We start from the raw sequence: 19,824 nt of genomic DNA, 5'->3' as shown, positions 1-19,824 counted from the left end.
TAGAGATCTATCCTACTTAGCATATATTTATTAAAGCATATAATATAAGAATATTAATATAGGACTATTATTAAATGATCTGCTTGGCTATTATTTCAGAAAATAATTGTTGGGTTGAAGGGAAACTTGCGCGTTGGATCGCGCGGGACACTGCATGCGTTACAGCCCAAATTCTGGTGAGAATCTTGAAATAACGAGTTTATTACCTTCACAAATGACCGTTTTGAAGAACATGAACAAATATCAAAGAAGAATGTCAAGGATATGAAGTCATTATCGGTAGCCTATGAGTCGAAGCCAAGAAAATGTGAGAAAAGCACATAAAATATTCTATATGCTATAAATATTTAGGCCTACACAATGCCAATTTCTTACACAAATGCATAATGGGTAGGTCTATAATTTCACACAATTTGGCTATTATAATAGACTACCTCTGCAATGTAGCCCTGCCTATACTATTTCAGTGTGTGTGATTGCGGATTCATTATTTAATGGAAATCAGGGTCAAGTTCATTTCCAAACGGAGAGAGCCGAGTCCAAACGAGCGCCAGTTTACCTCGCGCTGACCCCTTCAACTTTCAACTCCGGTTGACTCTGGTCGAGAGCTGCACGGTAATGCGCGCAACCAGTTGATTATCTCGATTGTCAGTAATCCAGACAGACGTGCGCGCACTGCACCAAATTGGTAGCCTATGAGATAATATACATGTATAGGCTAGCCTAGCTATAACTTAGCCTAATAGGTTATTTATATTCTGAGATAATGCATTAATGTATTTATTTATTGTTGCTCCTCTCTTCAATAGGGATTAGGTAGCCTACTTTCATGCTCTTTAAACCAAACCAAATCCTCATAAAACGACGACCCCCTATTTACATATTTTGTTCTCTCTCTCTCTCTTTGTGTGTGTGTGTGTGTGTGTGAGAGAGAGAGAGATCTTATGATCCATTCTTTCAGTGACTGATAAATGGATGATTGTGATAGGCCTACATTGATCGAGTTGTCCCCTGATATTTAGGGCATCCTAAATATGGGAAGAGATTGGGAAAGCGAGAGGAGGGGGGGTAGTATAGGCTATGACGCGACTGTATGATGGGGGTGGGGCTGAAAAACGAAGGGAATTCCTTGAAACTGATCATTGCTGATTTCAGGGACAAACTGAGAGCTCCGCTGCAGAGAGAGAGAGAGAGAGAGAGAGAGAGAGAGAGAGAGAGAGAGAGAGAGAGAGAGAGAGAGAGAGAGAGAGAGAGAGAGAGAGAGAGAGAGAGAGAGAGAGAGAGAGAGAGAGAGAGAGAGAGAGAGAGAGAGAGAGAGAGAGAGGAGAGAGAGAGAGAGAGGGAGAGAGGGGGGGGGGGGGGGGGGGGAGAGAGAGAGAGAGAGAGAGAAGAGAGAGAGAGAGAGAGAGAGAGAGAGAGAGAGAGAGAGGAGAGAGAGAGAGAGAAGAGAGAGAGAGAGAGAGAGAGAGAGAGAGAGAGAGAGAGAGAGAGCCGGGGGTCTCTTGAGGGTCTACCAGGCTGCTGCGACAACGGTCAGAGTCAGAGTGGAGGAAAGTTTGTCCAGACATAGGCTACAATCCAGTTTTAAAATACTAAGACGTGTATAACCTTCGTCCAGTGGGAAATTCACGGTATTATGCGTTACTGACGGAGGTCTGCTCACGGAGTGTTCTAATTAATTCGGTTACTTATGTGCATGGGTCTGGGCCCGTGGGAATTTCGGAATATAGGTGACACAGCGACTCAGGACACTGATTTAACACACACACACACACCAGGATGACCGTTGAACTGTGGTCTCCAGGGACGAAACAGAACAGCGCATGAGGTAGGCGGCCTACACCCAAAGAGTGAGGAGTGTTTGAGTATGAATGTGTGCGGCTGAATGTGTTGTTTAGTCTCAGCGGCTTGGCTTTAGATCGCGGGCTCCATGACGTCCAGAGTTGATGTATAGTGCAGACCTGGGTTCAAATACTATTTAGGGTAGGGATTTCCATTACTTAAAAGACATTTCGAAGTAGGCTAAGTATTTGGATATTTTTTATTTGAAAATAAAATATTGGCATGTGAAAATACTTAAATACACAAAGTGTAATTTTAAATACAAATATTTAAATACTCTATACATTTGATCCCAGGTCTGTTTGGTCCTATAGGTATTTGAAATAATGTATTTTTGGAAACAAGTATTTGAAAATAGTTTCAGCTATTTATAGGAAGTTGTTTGAAAATACTATCAAATAGACCACTTCAAATAGAAGTAGCTGATTTGGCCACGTTATTTGAAAATACTCAAATACACAGAAAAATAAGTAGGCTACCACACGTAGGCTATGTATTTGAACCCGGTGCTGTTTAGTGAGAGAGATTCATGTGCAGTCTGGGATTTTACCTACAATAAATCAAACTGGACCTCTCATCGGTCGTCTAGAAACACTGTTTAGATTTTGGGCTCTATTCAATCTCATCGCGTAAATTCAGCTTTACAGCGTGATTGAAATTTAAAGGCAATGTTCCTGCTTTAGCGGAGACCGCATTCACGGTAAACGCTGCATATTTCGGCTCAATCGGAAATTACCTTTACAGCGGAATCTGTAACGCGTCAGTTTTACAGATTGAATAGAGTTTTTAGTGTCACTAGAAATGTTATAGTCAATAATTTATTGAAAACATTGTTTATTTATTTTACCAGTGGGCCCTGATCTTTCACAGCTTATAGCATCATATCATCGTCTAGCTTACTAATAGCATATCTGATTACTAGTAGCCTAAAATATTGTTATTCTTAGGTTATTATTGATACATTATTTATAGGCCTAAATTCATGTATGCCTAAGCTACATTATTAATTATTAGAGTGTTATTAGATTATGATTATGATGACGATGGTGATGATTGTTTTTGTTGTTGTTATTATTATTATTATTATTATTATTATTGTTATTATTACGTTGTTAATATGCACACCATGTGACATAATCATGATATTATTTTCAATGTAGCATAATTGAAGTTTGTCACAAAGCCTTAGCCTACTGATATTTTATTTCTTAATTTGTTTCATTTGATTATCTAGACAATTTGTGCATTAGCATATTTCTTGACGTGTTTTAAAAGTCGTAACCCAGATTATTTGGTAATATAGTTTTAGTTTGAATTGCATCATTATTTTGTCATATTTTCTGTGAAATGAGACTGAGGTGTACATTGAATTCAAGTCAATAGTATCAGCTCTACAATCAACATATTCATATATTAGTGGAGATCATATTTGCTTTATTTTGTAACGTTTCAATGTAGCCTATAATGCACACTTTAGTGAACGCTTTTCATTTGGATGATAGACTAAGCTTATAATTGAATCCGGATATACACTGAGTGTACAAAACATTAAGAACACATTCTCTTTCCGTGACATAGACTGACTGACCAGGTGAATCTAGGTGAAAGCTATAATCCCTTATTTATGTCACTTGTTAAGTCCACTTCAGCGTAGATGAAGGGGGGGAGACAGGTTAAAGAAGGATTTTTAAGCCTTGAGACAATGGAGAAATGGATTGTGTGTGTGCCATTCAGAGGGTGAATGGGCAAACAAAATATTTAAGTGCCTTTGAACGGGGTATGGTAGTAGGTGCTACCGGTTGTATCAAGAACTTCAACGCTGCTGGGTTTTTCACGCTCAACAGTTTCCCGTGTGTATTAAGAACGGTCCACCACCCGAAGGACATCCAGCCAACTTGACACAACTGTGGGAAGCATTGGAGTCAACATGGGCCCGCATCCCTGCGGAACGCTTTCGACACCTTGTAGAGTCCATGCCCCGACGAATTGAGGCTGTTCTGAGGTTTGACTTAACATTAGGAAGGTGTTCTTAATGTTTTCTACACACAGTGTACAGTGTAGGCCTAGGCCGATGATTCTGAAAATACAGCATTCATATAGGCCTATCGTCCTTTGGCTATTAGCCTAATGGAATATGGAATTATAGCCTATGCAGTAGGTCTAATAGGCATATTATCAGTCAATACTTTATTATTAGCCTATCAGATAATAGTGTGTGTGTGTTGTGTCTATCCCGTCAGTGTGTTCGTCGGTATCAGGCAGTGTCATGGCTAACGCCATCCCAGAGCGCGTGGACACCGACACGGACTCACCGAATGAGAACAAACCGGAGAATCACACTCGCTCCCTGAGCTCGCCACCTTCACCGCAGACCACGTGCACACATCAGGTAATTTCCCGTGTGTGTGTGTGTTTAATTGTTAAAAACATAAAAATGATGCACTTCCATTTATTTTTAAATTGTGGGTGATCACGATTTATGTATGCACCGTAATTGCATGATTTTCTCTCCTTAAGTGATATGGAAAAATTATTATTGAGAATAATGTCATTATTAGGCTAATAATCTACGGTAGTGTAGCATATCGGATATAAATTATTTTTTCCCCTGAATAATATAGGCCTAGGCCACTAATTTAGACGATTAGCTAATTTCCCCAATATAATAACTAAAGTCAGCTAAGTAGGAGTCCATGTCATGTCAAAGCAGAAACAAACAATCAGTTTTATAGGAATGCAGGAGCTGAATATGACCTAGATTTGGTTTCTAAACTGTCGGTTGGTTACCTAGAACATGCCCAGAGCAACACTGACTGACTGACTGACTGCTTCTCTCTGGTCAAATCTGTGTCAAACTGCGTTAGTAAAAATATCGTGCTTGAGTGATACATTTGAAACCTTCAGTAGCCTGTTAAACAGTGTAGGCCTATGCAGCATCTAATAAATAGGCTTACAATAGTTATTGTTATTAATGTAAAGTATTGTCATTTTAATCAACCTGTTCCAATAATACGACCTAGTCTCATTAAGATCAAATACAATATAAATGGCCAGGCTGTATAGGCCTACATATTTTTTTGTTTGTATTTATTTATTGTTTTTACAATGTTCAAAGAACAAGTTTGTGTAGGCCTATCGGTAGGATATTCATGGCGGAGGGAGTGGGTCTTTGGTTTAATTGTTTAATATATTTATTATCTCCTCTGTTCTCTCTATTTTCAGGGGATGGATGGAATAAAAGTGTACACGCAAGAGCGGGAGCTGTGGGATAAATTCCACGAGGTCGGAACGGAGATGATCATCACTAAGGCGGGAAGGTAAAATAGCCTATGTTGAACTCTTCATTTTTATCTTCAAAAAGTAAATGTAGCATATTCTTTGCTGAATGTATTTTTGCATTAGGTGAGAATGAAAAATCGTGTCCCTATAAACTTGCAAACACGTTTTTTTTCTATCTTTTTACGTTGGCTTAGGCTATATATATATATATTTTAACTTCCGTTAATTACCAAGGAGCATTTAGGAAAATATAAAAACTCATCTACTAGGCCTATAGACCTGTTAAACCTTAAAATATTTAGTCACATTTTTGTGATGAATGTTTGTAGCCTGACATTTTTATTTAGCCTACAATTATCACAAGTATGTTTTGTTTAGGTTTTTGCTCACAACTGCAACAATGTTTGCTATGCCTCAGTGATAGGCCTAATGATATTCCAATTTTTTGGCTATGTTCCTTACTGTCTGTGGGGTTCCTTTCTCGCCAGGCGGATGTTCCCCTGCTACAAGGTGAAGGTGACGGGCCTCAACCCTAAAAGCAAGTACATCCTCCTCATGGATATCGTGCCAGCAGATGAGCACCGCTACAAGTTCGCTGATAATAAATGGCAAGCTTCATATCACATCTTTGCATATTTAAATAGCCTGTGGTATGTGATGTGAATTGTTTGTTTTAAATGTAATGTGATGTTTTTTTATTTTTTATGTAGGGATACATTATTGTTATAGTGTTGACCTGCTAATGCCTTGGCTTAAAGGAGGGTATGTCACAAGGCATATACACAGCTACCTTAGATTCTGAAATAAATACTTGAAATGGGCATAGTAGCCTACAATTGACTCAACACACTCAATAACCCATAGTCAGGTTTCAAGCTTCAAAGTATCAGAAAACCAAGAGCTAGACTTATACCAATAAGACTATGCTGATAAGAATTACATTTACATTTGATGTTTTAGTCATTTAGCAGATGCTCTTATCCAGAGCGATTTACAGGAGCAATTAGGATTAAGTGCCTTGCTCAAGGGAACATCGACAGATTTCACCTAGTCAGCTCTGGGATTCAAACCAGCAACCTTTCGCTTACTGGCCCATCGTTCTTAACCGCTAGGCTACCTGCCGCCCATGATACAATGCTATATACTGTATTTTAACAACATCATAGAGAGAGAAACATAACGCAGAGCAGAGCCGTGGATGTATAGCCCTACTAAAACGCTGCAGTCATGTCCCAGTCCTACCCCGTGCCCTGTGCCCTGTGGCCTAGTTCCCTGTGTGTGCCTGCTGGCTGCGCGCCCCACCCCTTGTCCCTGACCGCCGGTTCAGTCTCAGCACCATGGGTTCATATGGCGGGCAGATTAAATGCCGGGTCTCACTGAGGTCCGCACCAGCACGAGGCTGCAGGGGAGCTCTAAACCCTCTTGTGCTGCGTGAGTCTGTCATCCTCTCCCTGGTCATGTGATGATGCCCTGTGGCACCCTAAAGGACGATTCATTCAGCTGATCCCACTGGCCCAATGGGAGGCAGATGGCCCATTTTCAGTGATGTTTAGGACAAGGAACTATGTTAATGTTTAATGTGAACACTGTTTTGTGTGGGTAGATCTCTAAGGGAGGTTATTTGTTTGTAAATATCAGCGGTGCTCCGTCAGTTCCCTGTCCTATTGTATTTAATATGAACCAGAACATTTTGTCTGTTTTGAAATAGATCAGATTAGTTTATTGTCCTACAAGGACAATTGTTTTTGGAAACATGTTTCATGCTCACATAGCTGTGATTTGCCTGTACGTCATCCATCGCTCTCATTAACACCTGTATTGGTATTAACATATCCTGATGTAACTGATGGGGGCCAACTGTGTCTCTCTTCATACTGAAAGCAGTTTAAATGTGAGGAGGATGTTGGTCTAATAAAAATAATAGATAATAATAGATACAGCCAGCCATTGTGGCATGTCAGATCTGTGTGTTTCCTGTCCCAGTGTGACAGTAGAGGACCAGTATAAAGCATGGCCGGGTCAGACCGTGTGAGAGAGAGAGAGAGAGAGACACACAGTACAAGGGGTGGCAGAAAAGGGCAGGGCTGGGTCAAACCAAGGCCATCTGACACTCACATCAGCGTCCAATTGTGATTGATATTTGGTTGAGTTGTCAACGTGTGAATTCAGTGTGCGTGTGTGTGTGTCAGGTCTGTTTCGGGGAAGGCGGAGCCGGCCATGCCAGGGAGGTTGTACGTCCACCCTGACTCTCCAGCTACTGGAAGCCACTGGACACGCCAGCTTGTCTCCTTCCAGAAACTCAAACTCACTAACAACCACCTGGACCCCTTTGGACACGTCAGTCCTTTACCTCTCTCTACCTATGTGTGTGTGTGTGTGAGTGTGTGTGTGTGTGTATGTGAGGATGGATATCGCTGCTGTCTGCTGTGGCACTGCTAAAATAGTGGTAACCACAATTATGATGTTAATGACGTTAAGGGCCATTAGCTCATGCCTCATACCCATGCCTGGTGGGACCGTCACATCAATTAGGATTAGGCCTCTCAAATAATACATACACACACACACACACACACACACACACACACACACACACACACACACACACACACACACACACACACACACACACACACACACACACACACACACACACACACACACACACACACACACAGACACTAGAGAGGGAGCACAGTCACTGACACAACAAAGATACACACAGTACATTGGTACATAAAGAGACAGATAAGGAAAATAACAATTTAGCATGGGTCCAGAGTAGACAGAAGGGCAATTTTGTAGATAGGCCTATTGAATATCATTCTACAAGTGGGATGGTGCTAGAGCATTCAATGTTTTACTGTTTACTGTATGTCTCTGTTTTTGCTGTATTGCAGATCATATTAAACTCAATGCATAAATACCAACCCCGCCTCCACATCGTCAAAGCAGATGAACACAATGGGTTTGGTTCCAAGAACACCGCCTTCTGCACGCACATGTTCTCAGAGACCGCCTTCATCGCCGTGACATCATACCAGAACCACAAGGTACTGAAACACAGAACACAAAGTAATTATTATTTATTTTCCTTCAAAAAGTCACATTTTTGTTCATCTTATTTTATCAGATATTTCTGGATTATTTTGTCATAGATTAAATAAAATAATCCAGGTCCTGTTGTGCAGATTATTTAAACGAGTTGCCAAAGCAGGCCAGAGTTGTCTTATGGGTATATATGTTTAGCCATGTGAATCAGTGCATTATTCCCCAGGGTCACTGTTCTCAATTCAACATGTTCAGATCTGACCTGTTCCTTTCTTTGATCATATCTGTTATGGTTCCAGCACCAGAGAGCAATCCCTCTCACACACATAGTTCTTCTCTGGTGTTTGTTCTTCACTGGTTGCCCTTTTCTTGTGGCAACAGGTCACAAATCTTGCTGCTGTGATGGCACACTGTGGTATTTCACCCTATAGGTATGGGAGTTTATCAACATTTGATTTGTTTTAAAATTCTTTGCGGGTCTGTGTAATCTGAGGGAAATATGTGTCTCTAATATGGTCATACATTTGGCAGGAAGTTAGGAAGTGCAGCTCAGTTTCCACCTCATTTTGTGGGCAGTGTGCACATAGCCTGTCTTCTCTTGAGAGCCAGGTCTGCCAGGTCTGCCTCAATAGCAAGGCTATGCTATGAGTCTGTATATAGTCAAAGATTTCCTTAATTTTGGGTCAGTCACAGTGGTCAGGTATTCTGCCACTGTGTACTCTCTGTTTAGGGCCAAATAGCATTCTAGTTTGCTCTGTTTTTTTTGTCAAATTTTTCCAATGTGTCAAGTAATTATCTTGTAGTTTTCTCATGATTTGGTTGGGTCTAATTGTGTTGCTGTCCTGGGGCTCTGTGGGGTCTGTTTGTGTTTGTGAACAGAGCACCAGGACCAGGTTGCTTAGGGGGCTCTTCTCCAGGTTCATTTCTCTGTAGGTGATGGCTTTGTTATGGAAGGTTTGGGAATCGCTTCAATTTTGGTGGTTGTAGAATTTAACGTCTCTTTTCTGGATTTTGATCATTAGCAGGTATCGGCCTAATTCTGCTCTGCATGCATTATTTGGTGTTTTACATTGTACACAGAGGATATTTTTGCATCTCTCTCTCGCTCTCACACACACACACACACACACACACACACACACACACACACACACACACACACACACACACACACACACACACACACACACACACACACACACACACACACACACAAAGACATGAAATACAAATTCAATGTATGCGTTTAATTTCAACATTTCTGCAATACAACATTAATTATAGCTCCATAGTGAAAGCCCACGTGTACTGTGATAAACACATCCCCGTGCCTAAGAAGAAAAACACAAACCAACCCCACCGTGACGTTGACAGTGAAAATAAATATTTTTCAACCCAAATGTTCCAAGAACCAGTATATTTGGCTTGATGTATTTAGGGAAACAGTTTACACTGGGATCTTCTGCTGGTAAAAAAATGTATTATGTCAGAACATGCACTCTTAGAAAAAAGGGTTCCAAAAGGGTTCTTCAGCTGTCCCCATAGGAGTACACTTTCTGGTTCCAGGTAGAAACCTTTTGGGTTCCAGATAGAACCCTTTTGGGTTCCATGTAGAACCCTCTGTGGTCTTACCAGGAACCACAAAAGGTTATTCAAAGGGTTCTCCTATGGGGATAGCCAAAGAACCGTTTTAGGTTCTAGATAGCACCTTTTTTTCTAAGAATGTGGTCAGGTTCTGTGAAATGTCCATGTTACGTTCCAGAATCCCCAAATCCACCCCTGTTCAGGTCCAGATTCAACATTTCTTATGGATCAGTAGGATACAGTAAAACACAGGACTGGGCAGGGTGTTTCGTGATCTAAGGCAGTATGTTGTGTCCCTGTCAGATCACTCAGCTGAAGATAGAGAACAACCCGTTCGCTAAGGGCTTCAGAGGCAGTGATGACATGGAGCTGCACCGCATGGCTAAGATACAGGGGTGAGTACAGCCTCTCTCTCTCTCTCTCTCTCTCTCTCTCTCTCTCTCTCTCTCTCTCTCTCTCTCTCTCTCTCTCTCTCTCTCTCTCTCTCTCTCTCTCTCTCTCTCTCTCTCTCTCTCTCTCTCTCTCTCTCTCTCTCTCTCTCTCTCTGCTGATCTACAGTGGAGGATTCTGTGGGGAGGAGGAGACAGTGAAGCATCTATTTTTTTCTTGTTCCAGGCTGGTAGGGTTGTTTTCTGTCCTGTCCTGGGTGGGTGGTGTACAGGCCTAGGGTTTGGGCTGACTCTGGACCTATACTGTACGTTGGCGGGCCAGGGTATACAGTGCATTTGGAAAGTATTCAGACCCCTTGACTTTTTCCACATTTTGTTATGTTGCAGCCTTATTCTAAAATTGATTAAATAAATGAAAATCCTCAGCAATCTACACACAATACCCCATAATGACAAAGCGAAAACAGGTATTAGAATTTTGTTTAGCAATTAAAAAAAATAAAAAATTTAATACCTTATTTTTACGTAGGTATTCAGCCCATTTGCTATGAGACTCGAAATTGAGCTCAGGTGCATCCTGTTTCCATTGATCATCCTGGAGATGTTTCTACAACTTGATTGGAGTCCACTTGTGGTAAATTAAATTGATTGGACATGATTTGGAAAGGCACAAACCTGTCTATATAAGGTCCCACAGTTGACAGTGCATGTCAGAGCAAAAACCAAGCCATGAGGTCGAAGGAATTGTCTGTAGAGCTCCGAGACAGGATTGTGTCGAGGCACAGATCTGGGGAAGGGTACCAAAAAATGTCTGCAGCATTGAAGGTCCCCAAGAACACAGTGGCCTCCATCATTCTTAAATGGAAAATGTTTGGAACCACCAAGACTCTTCCTAGAGCTGGCCGCCCAGCCAAACTGAGCAATCGGGGGAGAAGGGCCTTAGTCAGGGAGGTGACCAAGAACCTGATGGTCACTCTGACAGAGCTCCAGAGTTCCTCTGTGGAGATGGGAGAACCTTCCAGAAGGACAACCATCTCTGCAGCACTCCACCAATCAGGCCTTTATGGTAGAGTGGCCAGACGGAAGCCACTCCTCAGTAAAATACACATGACAGCCCACTTGGAGTTTGCCAAAAGGCACCTAAAGACTCTCAGACCATGAGAAACAAGATTCTCTGGTCTGATGAAACCAAGATTGAACTCTTTGGCCTGAATGCCAAGCGTCATGTCTGGAAGAAACCTGGCACCATCCCTACGGTGAAGCATGGTGGGGGCAACATCATGCTGTGGGGATGCTTTTCAGCGGCAGGGACTGGGAGACTAGTCAGGATCGAGGCAAAGATGAACAGAGCAAAGTACAGAGAGATTCTTGATGAAAACTTGCTCCAGAGCGCTCAGGACCTCAGACTGGGGAAAAGGTTCACCTTCCAACAGGACAACGACCCTAAGCACACGGCCAAGACAACGCAGGAGTGGCTTCGGGACAAGTCTCTGAATGTCCTTGAGTGGCCCAGCCAGAGCCCGGACTTGAACCCGATCGAACATCTCTGGAGAGACCTGAAAATAGCTGTGCAGCAACGCTCCCCATGCAACCTGACAGAGCTTGAGAGGATCTGCAGAGAACAATGGGAGAAACTCCCCAAATACAGGTGTGCCAAGCTTGTAGCGTCATACCCAAGAAGACTTGATGCTGTAATCGCTGCCAAATGTGTTTCAACAAAATACTGAGTAAAGGGTCTGAATACTTATGTAAATGTGATATATATATTTTTTTTAATTACCAAAAATTTCTAAAAATCTGTTTTTGCTTTGTCATTATGGGTTATTGTGTGTAGATTGATGAGGGGGGAAAACAATTTAATCAATTTTAGAATAAGGCTGTAACGTAACAAAATGTGGAAAAAGTAAAGGGGTCTGAATATTTTTTTTGGGGGGGGGGTGTGTATGATACAGTGGCAAGAAAAAGTATGTGAACCCTTTGGAATTACCTAGATTTTTGCAGAAATGGGTAATATAATATGATCTGATCTTAATCTAAATCACAACAATAGACAAACACAGTCTGCTTAAACTAATAACACACAAACAATTATAAATGTTCATGTCTTTATTGAGGAAAAAAAAATCCAGAAGATCACATTGTATGATTTTTAATGAATTTATTTGCAAATTATGGTGGAAAATAAGTATTTGGTCACCTACAAACAAGCAAGATTTCTGGCTCTCACAGACCTGTAACTTCTTCTTTAAGAGGCTCCTCTGTCCTCCACTCGTTACCTGTATTAATGGCACCTGTTTGAACTTGTTATCAGTATAAAAGACACCTGTCCACAACCTCAAACAGTCACACTCCAAACTCCACTATGGCCAAGACCAAAGAGCTGTCAAAGGACACCAGAAACAAAATTGTAGACCAGCACCAGGCTGGGAAGACTGAATCTGCAATAGGTAAGCAGCTTGGTTTGAAGAAATCAACTGTGGGAGCAATTATTAGGAAATGGAAGACATACAAGACCACTGATAATCTCCCTCGATCTGGGGCTCCACGCAAGATCTCACCCCGTGGGGTCAAAATGATCACAAGAACGGTGAGCAAAAATCCCAGAACCACACGGGGGGACCTAGTGAATGACCTGCAGAGAGCTGGGACCAAAGTAACAAAGCCTACCATCAGTAACACACTACGCCGCCAGGGACTCAAATCCTGCAGTGCCAGACGTGTCCCCCTGCTTAAGCCAGTACATGTCCAGGCCTGTCTGAAGTTTGCTAGAGTGCATTTGGATGATCCAGAAGAGGATTGGGAGAATGTCATATGGTCAGATGAAACCAAAATAGAATTTTTTGGTAAAAACTCAACTCGTCGTGTTTGGAGGACAAAGAATGCTGAGTTGCATCCAAAGAACACCATACCTACTGTGAAGCATGGGGGTGGAAACATCATGCTTTGGGGCTGTTTTTCTGCAAAGGGACCAGGACGACTGATCCGTGTAAAGGAAAGAATGAATGGGGCCATGTATCGTGAGATTTTGAGTGAAAACCTTCCATCAGCAAGGGCATTGAAGATTAAACGTGGCTGGGTCTTTCATCATGACAATGATCCCAAACACACTGCCCGGGCAACGAAGGAGTGGCTTCGTAAGAAGCATTTCAAGGTCCTGGAGTGGCCTAGCCAGTCTCCAGATCTCAACCCCATAGAAAATCTTTGGAGGGAGTTGAAAGTCCGTGTTGCTCAGCGACAGCCCCAAAACATCACTGCTCTAGAGGAGATCTGCATGGAGGAATGGGCCAAAATACCAGCAACAGTGTGTGAAAACCTTGTGAAGACTTACAGAAAACGTTTGACCTGTGTCATTGCCAACAAAGGGTATATAACAAAGTATTGAGAAACCTTTGTTATTGACCAAATACTTATTTTCCACCATAATTTGCAAATAAATTCATTAAAAATCCTACAATGTGATTTTCTGGAAAGAATTTTCTCATTTTGTCTGTCATAGTTGACGTGTAACTATGATGAAAATTACAGGCCTCTCTCAACTTTTTAAGTGGGAGAACTTGCACAATTGGTGGCTGACTAAATACTTTTTTCCCCCACTGTATATTCATATCCTTTTTTTAAATATATTTCCCTTTATTACTTTCCAACCCCACCACCTCTTCCCTAATTGGAGTAAACTAGTGAAAAACAACGCTTAGACCTCTACTTCCAGCTTATACAGTGGGGAGAACAAGTATTTGATACACTGCCGATTTTGCAGGTTTTCCTACTTACAAAGCATGTAGAGGTCTGTAATTTTTATCATAGGTACACTTCAACTGTGAGAGACGGAATCTAAAACAAAAATCCAGAAAATCACATTGTATGATTTTTAAGTAATTAATTTGCATTTTATTGCATGACATATGTATTTGATCACCTACTAACCAGTAAGAATTCCGGCTCTCACAGACCTGTTAGTTTTTCTTTTAGAAGCCCTCCTGTTCTCCACTCATTACCTGTATTAACTGCACCTGTTTGAACTCGTTACCTGTATAAAAGACACCTGTCCACACACTCAATCAAACAGACTCCAACCTCTCCAAAATGGCCAAGACCAGAGAGCTGTGTAAGGACATCAGGGATAAAATTGTAGACCTGCACAAGGCTGGGATGGGCTACAGGACAATAGGCAAGCAGCTTGGTGAGAAGGCAACAACTGTTGCCGCAATTATTAGAAAATGGAAGAAGTTCAAGATGACGGTCAATCACCCTCGGTCTGGGGCTGCATGCAAGATCTCACCTCGTGGGGCATCAATGATCATGAGGAAGGTGAGGGATCAGCCCAGAACTACACGGCAGGACCTGGTCAATGACCTGAAGAGAGCTGGGACCACAGTCTCAAAGAAAACCATTAGTAACACACTACACCGTATTTGGAGGGAGCTGAAAGTCCGTATTGCCCAGCGACAGCCCCGAAACCTGAAGGATCTGGAGAAGGTCTGTATGGAGGAGTGGGCCAAAATCCCTGCTGCATTGTGTGCAAACCTGGTCAAGACCTACAGGAAATGTATGATCTCTGTAATTGCAAACAAAGGTTTCTGTACCAAATATTAAGTTCTGCTTTTCTGATGTAACAAATACTTATGTCATGCAATAAAATGCAAATGAATTACTTAAAAATCATACAATGTGATTTTCTGGATTTTTGTTTTAGATTCCGTCTCTCACAGTTGAAGTGTACCTATGATACAAATTACAGACCTCTACATACTTTGTAAGTAGGAAAACCTGCAAAATCGGCAGTGTATCAAATACTTGTTCTCCCCACTGTACATACTATATACACTGCTCAAAAAAATAAAGGGAACACTTAAACAACACAATGTAACTCCAAGTCAATCACACTTCTGTGAAATCAAACTGTCCACTTAGGAAGCAACACTGATTGACAATACATTTCACATGCTGTTGTGCAAATGGAATAGACAACAGGTGGACATTATAGGCAATTAGCAAGACACCCCCAATAAAGGAGTGGTTCTGCAGGTGGTGACCACAGACCACTTCTCAGTTCCTATGCTTCCTGGCTGATGTTTTGGTCACTTTTGAATGCTGGCGGTGCTTTCACTCTAGTGGTAGCATGAGACGGAGTCTACAACCCACACAAGTGGCTCAGGTAGTGCAGCTCATCCAGGATGGCACATCAATGCGAGCTGTGGCAAGAAGGTTTGCTGTGTCTGTCAGCGTAGTGTCCAGAGCATGGAGGCGCTACCAGGAGACAGGCCAGTACATCAGGAGACGTGGAGGAGGCCGTAGGAGGGCAACAACCCAGCAGCAGGACCGCTACCTCCGCCTTTGTGCAAGGAGGAGCAGGAGGAGCACTGCCAGAGCACTGCAAAATGACCTCCAGCAGACCACAAATGTGCATGTGTCTGCTCAAACGGTCAGAAACAGACTCCATGAGGGTGGTATGAGGGCCCGACGTCCACAGGTGGGGGTTGTGCTTACAGCCCAACACCGTGCAGGACGTTTGGCATTTGCCAGAGAACACCAAGATTGGCAAATTCGCCACTGGCGCCCTGTGCTCTTCACAGATGAAAGCAAGTTCACACTGAGCACATGTGACAGACGTGACAGAGTCTGGAGACGCCGTGGAGAACGTTCTGCTGCCTGCAACATCCTCCAGCATGACCGGTTTGGCGGTGGGTCAGTCATGGTGTGGGGTGGCATTTCTTTAGGGGGCCGCACAGCCCTCCATGTGCTCGCCAGAGGTAGCCTGACTGCCATTAGGTACCGAGATGAGATCCTCAGACCCCTTGTGAGACCATATGCTGGTGCGGTTGGCCCTGGGTTCCTCCTAATGCAAGACAATGCTAGACCTCATGTGGCTGGAGTGTGTCAGCAGTTCCTGCAAGAGGAAGGCATAGATGCTATGGACTGGCCCGCCCGTTCCCCAGACCTGAATCCAATTGAGCACATCTGGGACATCATGTCTCGCTCCATCCACCAACGCCACGTTGCACCACAGACTGTCCAGGAGTTGGCGGATGCTTTAGTCCAGGTCTGGGAGGAGATCCCTCAGGAGACCATCCGCCACCTCATCAGGAGCATGCCCAGGCGTTGTAGGAAGGTCATACAGGCACGTGGAGGCCACACACACTACTGAGCCTCATTTTGACTTGTTTTAAGGACATTACATCAAAGTTGGATCAGCCTGTAGTGTGGTTTTCCACTTTAATTTTGAGGGTGACTCCAAATCCAGACCTCCATGGGTTGATACATTTGATTTCCATTGATCATTTTTGTGTGATTTTGTTGTCAGCACATTCAACTATGTAAAGAAAAAAGTATTTAAAAATATTATTTCATTCATTCAGATCTAGGATGTGTTATTTTAGTGTTCCCTTAATTTTTTTGAGCAGTGTACATTTTATGGACACAGTCAATCTTACAATAATTCTATTTTGTTTGTTTTTACTCCTGAACTTCCTCTACCCTCAACCTCTCCGATCATTTTCATGATGTCCATCCGGTTTGCTTCTACAGTGGGGAAAAAAAGTATTTAGTCAGCCACCAATTGTGCAAGTTCTCCCACTTAAAAAGATGAGAGAGGCCTGTAATTTTCATCATAGGTACACGTCAACTATGACAGACAAAATTAGATTTTTTTTCTCCAGAAAATCACATTGTAGGATTTTTAATGAATTTATTTGCAAATTATGGTGGAAAATAAGTATTTGGTCAATAACAAAAGTTTCTCAATACTTTGTTATATACCCTTTGTTGGCAATGACACAGGTCAAACATTTTCTGTAAGTCTTCACAAGGTTTTCACACACTGTTGCTGGTATTTTGGCCCATTCCTCTAGAGCAGTGATGTTTTGGGGCTGTCGCTGGGCAACACAGACTTTCAACTCCCTCCAAAGATTTTCTATGGGGAGATCTGGAGACTGGCTAGGCCACTCCAGGACCTTGAAATGCTTCTTACGAAGCCACTCCTTCGTTGCCCGGGCGGTGTGTTTGGGATCATTGTCATGCTGAAAGACCCAGCCACGTTTCATCTTCAATGCCCTTGCTGATGGAAGGAGGTTTTCACTCAAAATCTCACGATACATGGCCCCATTCATTCTTTCCTTTACACGGATCAGTCGTCCTGGTCCCTTTGCAGAAAAACAGCCCCAAAGCATGATGTTTCCACCCCCATGCTTCACAGTAGGTATGGTGTTCTTTGGATGCAACTCAGCATTCTTTGTCCTCCAAACACGACGAGTTGAGTTTTTACCAAAAAGTTATATTTTGGTTTCATCTGAACATATGACATTCTCCCAATCCTCTTCTGGATCATCCAAATGCACTCTAGCAAACTTCAGACGGGCCTGGACATGTACTGGCTTAAGCAGGGGGACACGTCTGGCACTGCAGGATTTGAGTCCCTAGCGGCGTAGTGTGTTACTGATGGTAGGCTTTCTTACTTTGGTCCCAGCTCTCTGCAGGTCATTCAATAGGCCCCCCCGTGTGGTTCTGGGATTTTTGCTCACCGTTCTTGTGATCATTTTGACCCCACGGGGTGAGATCTTGCGTGGAGCCCCAGATCGAGGGAGATTATCAGTGGTCTTGTATGTCTTCCATTTCCTAATAATTGCTCCCACAGTTGATTTCTTCAAACCAAGCTGCTTACCTATTGCAGATTCAGTCTTCCCAGCCTGGTGCAGGTCTACAATTGTGTTTCTGGTGTCCTTTGACAGCTCTTTGGTCTTGGCCATAGTGGAGTTTGGAGTGTGACTGTTTGAGATTGTGGACAGGTGTCTTTTATACTGATAACAAGTTCAAACAGGTGCCATTAATACAGGTAACGAGTGGAGGACAGAGGAGCCTCTTAAAGAAGAAGTTACAGGCCTGTGAGAGCCAGAAATCTTGCTTGTTTGTAGGTGACCAAATACTTATTTTCCACCATAATTTGCAAATAAATTCATTAAAAATCCTACAATGTGATTTTCTGGATTTTTTTCTCTCAATTTGTCTGTCATAGTTGACGTGTACCTATGATGGAAATTACAGGCCTCTCTCATCTTTTTAAGTGGGAGAACTTGCACAATTGGTGGCTGACTAAATACTTTTTTCCCCACTGTATATGCCATATCTTTCTAACTGTGCTCTTTCACAAAAGCTCTCAACCTATAACCTATATACTTATTATGGACATAGTATGCTTTACATGAGTTATTAGTTGTTGTTAGTTGTTATTAGTCCCATCCTTCAGCTCCCTTCAACACCTCCCATCTATCTCTTAACACCATCCATATTGGATTTCTATTTGCCATATATTCTTCAACTGCACTGTGATGTTTCACTAAAGTTCTGAACCCTTCTCATTGTTTCTACAGATTGTAAATTGAAAATAAACATTTTTGCTAAAAGTATTATTATATTATTGATCGATTGACTATGACTTTTCAGATCACCCAGTAGTGCTATCTGCAGGGTTAGCTCCAGGTAAATATTGCAATCCTTCAGCCATTCCTGGACCTGTGACCAAAAACAAGCTACAAATGGACAGTACCAAAACAAATGATCAAATGATTCTGTCCCTTCGCAGCAAAATCTGCAGAGCTGGGAAGATTGTATCCCCCATATAAATAACATTCTATTGGTAGCAAGAATTTTGTATAATAATTTAAATTGAATTCGGCGTCGTTCCGGTGTCGTTTTGCATATCAGTTCATAAACACTGTGCCATGGAATCGGTATGTCAAAAATCTCTTCCCAACTATTTTGCAATCTATATTGGATGGCTGTCAATCCTTTGGTCCTTAAATTAAACTGGTATACTTTTTTATTTATCACACATTTCTTTAACCAATTACGTTCTTTAATGCAGGGCTGACAGACAAGTTCCTTACTTTTCCCCCTTCCACTTTCCTCTTCCATTCTTGATTCTTGTGGTAATAATGCTGCAATTATTTGGTTGTAATTTGTGGTAGAGCAGACATTTCCATATGGTTTTGTTAGCTGCATGTGCGACAACTCCACCAGTCCTACCTATGATATAATTTACGAAGATTATACCTTTTTTTTAATTATTATTCAAAAAATAAAGATTTTGATCAATTAGTATATTTGAGTTTAACCACAATATTTGTTGCATTATTTGTTCTGTCGTTTCTGGAGGATTAAATTGAAATTGCAACCAACTTTCTATGACTTGTTTTAGAAATAGTGATATTTGGGAATTGGGAGATTATTTCCTTTTCAAATAACTGAAAGTGAGAGGTTGTAATCTGAATAAAGGGAAAAAGTCCATTCTTGAACATTGGGTGAGACAATCTTACTAATTTGCTAGAGAAACATTTCGGATTTAAGTATAACTTTTATATGACTGAAGCGTTTAGTGATAGGTCTAATGCTTTAATATTTAATCATTTCTGTCCTCCGAATTCATATTCATTATATAAATAGGCCCGTTTTATTTTGTCTGGCTTGCCGTTCCAAATCAAATGGAATATTTTTTTGTCATATAATTTCAAAAACTGTTCGCTAGGCATAGCAAGACCATAAGCAAATAGGTCAACTGGGATAATACTAAAGAGTTAATCAGGGTGATTTTTCCACAAATAGACAGGTATTTACCTTTCCATGGTAGCAAGATCTTATCTATTTTTGCTAACTTTCTATTAAAATGTATTGGAGTGAGATCATTTAT

At 41.8% G+C, this 19,824-nt stretch overlaps 1 pseudogene; it reads left to right on the top strand.

Moving 5' to 3' along the window:
• The window catches only part of LOC121573825, a 40,360-nt pseudogene that overhangs the window by 272 nt on the left and 20,264 nt on the right, over positions 1 to 19,824 (top strand).

This window comes from Coregonus clupeaformis, chromosome 18 (assembly GCF_020615455.1).
Source record: "Coregonus clupeaformis isolate EN_2021a chromosome 18, ASM2061545v1, whole genome shotgun sequence".
Classification (NCBI taxonomy): Eukaryota; Metazoa; Chordata; class Actinopteri; order Salmoniformes; family Salmonidae; genus Coregonus; species Coregonus clupeaformis.
The sequence above is the reverse complement of the archived record's forward strand: the minus strand, read 5'-3'. Positions and strand labels throughout refer to the sequence as shown.